Below are 6,000 nucleotides of genomic sequence, written 5' to 3'. Positions count from 1 at the left end.
AGGAAAAGAAGGCACTTCACGCCAAGAAATGCTGCAGTTCTTTCAAAATTAGGTTAAAAGATGTTTTAAATGTTTGCCCTTTTTAGATGAGGTGTATCATTTTAGGGCATGAGTGAAGGAAAACTGCCGTAAGGCATGATTGTTCTCTTTGTTCTAGAGAACTTATAAAGATACTCTTGCTTGGATTTATACCAATAAACTTTTAATTTTATGGTGCCTAAGATTATTTTAATCATGATTTTTGTTCAATGGTGTTGTATATTGCTTATGTTGTGTACTTTTATGGTTTTTATTAATGAATAAAGTGGATTTGACTGACTGACTACTGATAGCGAGCCACTTGAGAGAAAAATCTCCATTCCGCATCACTTCGCAGACATTTTCGGAACGCAGCACTCCGCGGGCAAAACTTTGCGAACTCTGGTGGCGGAGCGGAATTCTTCGCCCACTGCTAGCTAACAGGTGTGGGAATGCACCTGGTAAAATTAAATATTCCTGAAGCAGGCTTGTGTGCTCCGCATAGAAATATGTGGAATTTGACCCAGCGAAACCATGTCCACCATGTTACTCTCCGTTCTAGAACTGATAAGTCGGAGTGACTGTAAAGACTATTTGGCGTTACTGACTGGAATCGGTATGCCAGGCACTTGCAATTACCGCCTGGCTTGAAATGGGGGCTGAGCTAATGTTTGCATGTTAAAAGTAATTACTCATGGCTTTGAATCACCAAACATTTGCAGGTTATTCATTTTAACTTTTACAGGTTGTACGTTTTAACATTACATGTTACCTACAAGGACTACATGCGTGTAATTATAGATAAGAAAATGTTCTTTTGAGTGATATTTACTTCTATATTGATTTTTAATATACAAGATAGAAACCTGCAATCTAGGCATAGGCCAGTACAGAAACATTGGGTGCAGCTGAAGGCCTGTGCTATCAATCAATCAATCAATCAAGAACATTTGTAAAGCGCGCTACTCACCCGCTAGGGTCTCAAGGCGCTGGGGGGGGGAGGCTGCTACTGCTCGAAAAGCCAGGTCTTGAGTTGCTTCCTGAAGGAGAGATGGTCCTGGGTGAGTCGTAGGTGGGTGGGGTGGGTGTTCCAGGTCTTGGCCGCCAGGTAGGTGAAGGATCTTCCTCCGGTGGTGGATCTGCAGATCCGTGGGACGGTGGTGAGGGCGAGGCTTGCGGAGCGGGGCTGGCGGGTTGGTGTGTAGAACGTGAGGCGGTTGTTGAGGTATTCGGGGCCCAAGTCGTGGAGAGCCTTGTGTGCGTGGGTGGGGAGTCTGAACGTGATCCTCTTGCTGACGGGGAGCCAGTGCAGGTCCCTCAGGTGGGCGGAGATGTGGCTGTGTCGGGGGATGTCCAAGACGAGTCGTGCTGAGGCGTTCTGGATGCGCTGGAGTTTTTTCTGTAGTTTGGCGGTGGTCCCAGCGTAGAGGGCGTTCCCGTAGTCCAGACGGCTGGTGACGAGGGCCTGGGTGACCGTTTTCCTGGTTCCAGTGGGGATCCAGCGGAAGATCTTATGGAGCATGTGGAGTGTGTTGAAGCAGGAGGAGGTAACGGCGTTAACTTGCCTGGCCATCGTGAGGGAGGAGTCAAGGATGAAGCCCAGGTTGCGTGCGTGGTCTGTGGGCTTGGGTGGGGGGCCCAGAGCAGGGGGCCACCAGGAGTCGTCCCAGGCGGAGATGGATGGGCCGAGGATGAGGACTTCCGTCTTGTCTGAGTTCAGTTTCAGGCGGCTGAGCTTCATCCAGTCTGCGATGTCTTTCATTCCGTCCTGGAAGCTGGCTCTGGCGGAGATGGGGTCGTTGGTGAGGGAGAGGATCAGTTGGGTATCGTCGGCGTAGGAGATGATGTTGAGGTTGTGCTTGCTTGAGATGGCTGGAAGGGGGCTCATGTAGATGCTGAAGAGGGTGGGGCTGAGCGGGGAGCCTTGAGGTACGCCGCAGATGATCTTGGTGGCTTCTGCGAGGAAGGACGGGAGACAGACTCTTTGGGTTCTGTCGGAGAGGAAGGAGGTGATCCATTCTAGGGCCTTTCCTTGGATCCCGGCATGGCGGAGGCGGGTTGTCAGGGTGCGGTGGCAGACCGTGTCGAACGCGGCCGAAAGGTCGAGCAGGATGAGGGCGGCGGTTTCTCCGTTGTCCAGCAGGGTCCGGATGTCGTCGGTGGCCGCGATGAGGGCGGTCTCGGTGCTGTGGTTCGCTCGGAATCCGGACTGCGATGGGTCGAGGGAGCCGTTTCGTCTCCAGGAAGGTTGTCAGCTGTTTGTTGATGGTTTTCTCTATGACTTTTGCAGGGAAGGGGAGGAGCGAGATGGGGCGGAGTTCTTGAGGTCTGAGGGGTCTGCGGTGGGTTTCTTCAGGAGGGCGCTGATCTCTGCGTGCTTCCAGCTCTCCTGGAAGGTGGCGGATATGAAGGAGTTGCTACAATAGTCTTAATTCCCACCAACTATATCTTTATCATCCTCGCTTCTGCTTTAAGTTCTTTTTTTTTCTAGCATTCATATTACCTGACAAACTTGTTGTTATGTTTGGTTCTCTGAAAGACAGTCCAGTTCAGGGTAGGTTATAACATCTTGAATTTTGATTATGCAGTTTTATTGCTAAATTGAGATGTGTCACTGATTACTGAACAGGTTTAATGAAGAACAAAACTTTTGGGTGTATGGAATTGGTGGGCGCTCATATAGTAATTATCACTTAATATCTCTTGCTTAAGACAAATCTATTACTGGTGCATCCAAAATTTGGGAAGAGAACGCCCTTCTTCCCCAGACTCAATCAGAGATGGAAAAACTATTAAACAATGGTTTTGGAGCACACAAGCACAATATAATACTCCAATCCCTTGTGCCAACGCGTTTCGCCGTGGTTGGGTTGACCTACGGCTTCGCCAGGGCTTAAACTTCTCTCCGGGATATTATCTCGCTGCAGTTATTGTGCGTTAATTATCTCCGTCTTCATCAATTACTCGATAGGTTAATCAAGGCTCCAAAATCTAGTGATATTGTTTCTGTAAAGTCACTCAAATTAAACGACGCATTTGGTCTCAAATAAGGCCAAAGAGCTCAAATATTCCATCAAGTATTCTCTCTTGTTAAACCCAAATCAGGCCGATAACATGGACTGCATGGTCCATAGCGCTGAAGAACTGTAATCTTCATTCTCAGGGAATACTTACTAATAGAAAAAAGAACTTGGCACAGAAGCTGAAAATATGAAAAGACATCTTTATTAAATTTAATAAGTGAGGCCACGTCACACAGAAGCCGTAGCAACTGAATGAGGTAGTCTGAGGAGTACAGAGAACAGAGGCCTTATATATGCTCAGGGTTACAAAACTCAGCATAAAAGTAAGGGGCAGTCCTTGCTTTTGCAAGCATGCAAAAAATGCCTAACATGGACATGCAAGGTCTGCCAAACGACAAATCCATTTTACAGTTGTCCGGCCCATAATCAATCGTTGAACAAACCCAACATTCTTCTTTAGACAAGCCGGACAAACCCATAATAAAAAGGACCACAACCCATATCGTAAATAGACCATAAAAGAAGAAACAGAAACAGATAGAAGTAGAATAAGGCATGTTTGTGTGCAGTAAAACTTTATGATGTCCTGTGCTCTGATCCTTAATCTTGATCAGCTAAAGGGCAGGAACTGGTTTAACAAGGTCAGCTTCAGGCAACAGGGTCAGTTCACTCAGGTCAAACAGGAGTCAGCATGAACTCGAGCTAAGGTGTACATGTCCTTAAAAGACTAGTTCAGCCACAATCATCGGCCTATGTGAGGGCAACCACAAAATGGCTGCCATACACAAAATGGAACCCACGGGTTCAGAATTCACAGAACCTCAGCGCTTAGAAGCTATTCGGTCACCACGTATTAAACAGTGTGCCTCTCGATCATGTTCCGGCCGTGTACAGGTCAACCCAACCATGGCGAAACGCGTTGGCACAAGGGATTGGAGTATTATGAAATAAAGAAAACAACTACAAGAGCCCCACTGACAAATTCTGTTGATTTTTTGTGATATTTACGAGACTGAAACTTTATATTGTGCTTGTGTGCTCCAAAAACCATTGTTTAAAGGTTTAATGAAGAACAGATTTTAATGCTTGGCAGATTAATTTAGTACTAGGGCTAACAGTTTATTTCTGTGGGAACCTGTGTAGTGTATATCTGGTAAACTCGGGGAGGGGATGTGGTATATCAGCTAGAGCGTCAACTTCGTAGCTGGGGAATCGGGTTTGGGTCTCTGCAGTGCTTAACATCCTGTGATTTTGGACAAATCACTCAATCTCCCTGCCTAATAAAAAACTGAATGTCTGTCTGTCTGTAAGGCAACTGGTACTCATGTATTGTGCTCTGATACCTTCGGGTCTAGTTCGTGCTATATAAAACTACCCAAAAAGAAACAAAAAATATACCAAATATATGCATTTCTAGATATGATTTGCCAATATTTAGACTTTGTATGTTGTGGTTATTCTTGGGAGCGTTTCTGAATTACTGGGTACTTTGAATTTTCTGGGAATTGTACATGCTGAAGTGAATATGCAAGGAGATGGCCTGTTGCTGTGGCTAAGGAGGACAAAAACAAATAAAAAAGGAAAGGGCAGGGTGGAGGTTTTGAAAAGGACTGGAGGTGAGTTCTGCCTGGTAGAAGCATGGTTGCAGTTCAAACACAAAACTGGGATGTCAGGGTTTTTTCAGTCAAGAGGATAGCAAATATTTAACAGCTTTCCAGTTTTAGTGGTACTGTGTAAGGTGTTGACATATTTGGATAGAGGCCAATAGACCTTTTGGACACATTATTTTCGCGTTGGTGTGGTATGTGAAGGGCACAGATTGGGTTTTAATGTGCAGGATATCAGATGTTTGTGCAGATGGGAACCAAATTGCTGCTGGCGTCATATATGTTAGTTGGAAGAACATTGGTAAGGTGTTTTTTGCATTTAACTGTCCTCTCATTGTTCTTGTTTTTGTTCTTTTTCAAAATGTGTGGCCAGGTCATTGTCAACGATGTTCACAATTTGGATCAATTTGGAATTTGTTTACTAGTTGGTGAGAGAAGCAAGCACAAACACGAGGTTTGCGATTGCGTTTGTATGGTTTTATAGTGAACTGATGGGGGAAAAGTGATAAGCGGTGAAGTCGACTGTTACCTTGGTTGTCTGAGCTGGTGTTGTCACAGGTGTGTCTGGATATATGGCTGGTTTATTTAGGCGAAAATGACCTGGTTCAATTGTCAGGCTTAGGGCTATTGAAACTGATGAACAGGACTTAGATAATATTTTGAAGGCATGGTCAGGTACACATTTAATTTGGATGGCGTTGGTGCCAGGGAGGGTATGACACGGAGCGATGAAGCACAGTGCTATTGAGAAGACCAGGAGGACGGTAGATAGAAAGATGAGGAATTTTTTGTGCAGCTAAGGATACAAGTGTTTTGAGGCACGATAACATTGTTGAGGATGATTTCTCTCTATTTAGACATGATGGAGTGCAATTACATATTATTGGTTGGGGATAAAAGATTTGTGGGCAAAGAAGTTGGCGTTGTGGTTGTGGGGTTTATAAGGTTCGTGGGGATTACTAATGGAGCAACAGTGATTCGTTAACAAATGTCTTTTCCAAACTTGTTGGGCTGTTTGAGCGAAGGCAAACGGGAAGGGGCACCAGAAAAACACCTGATCAGGATTTTTCTGAGTGGCACTAAAACAGAAGGAGTGGAGGGGATAGGTTCTTTAAATGTATTAGTTAGGTGGGATTTTATGGCTGTACAATTTTGAGACTAGCTGCACACCTCTCCTAAGAAAGTGGCCTTTTGCTCTCCACATCTGATGATGGTTAATGTGCACTCACTGGATGGGGTCCCGGGGGCAAAGGAGCTTGTGGCTTCTCCCTTGGGGTCTTCGGGCAGGTGGCACAATCCAGGAATCAGTTAGGTCGAGGATTGGGCAGTTTTTGGATAGGGACAGGGCTATG

Source organism: Lissotriton helveticus, chromosome 8, assembly GCF_964261635.1.
Source record: "Lissotriton helveticus chromosome 8, aLisHel1.1, whole genome shotgun sequence".
Classification (NCBI taxonomy): domain Eukaryota; kingdom Metazoa; phylum Chordata; class Amphibia; order Caudata; family Salamandridae; genus Lissotriton; species Lissotriton helveticus.
The sequence above is the reverse complement of the archived record's forward strand: the minus strand, read 5'-3'. Positions refer to the sequence as shown.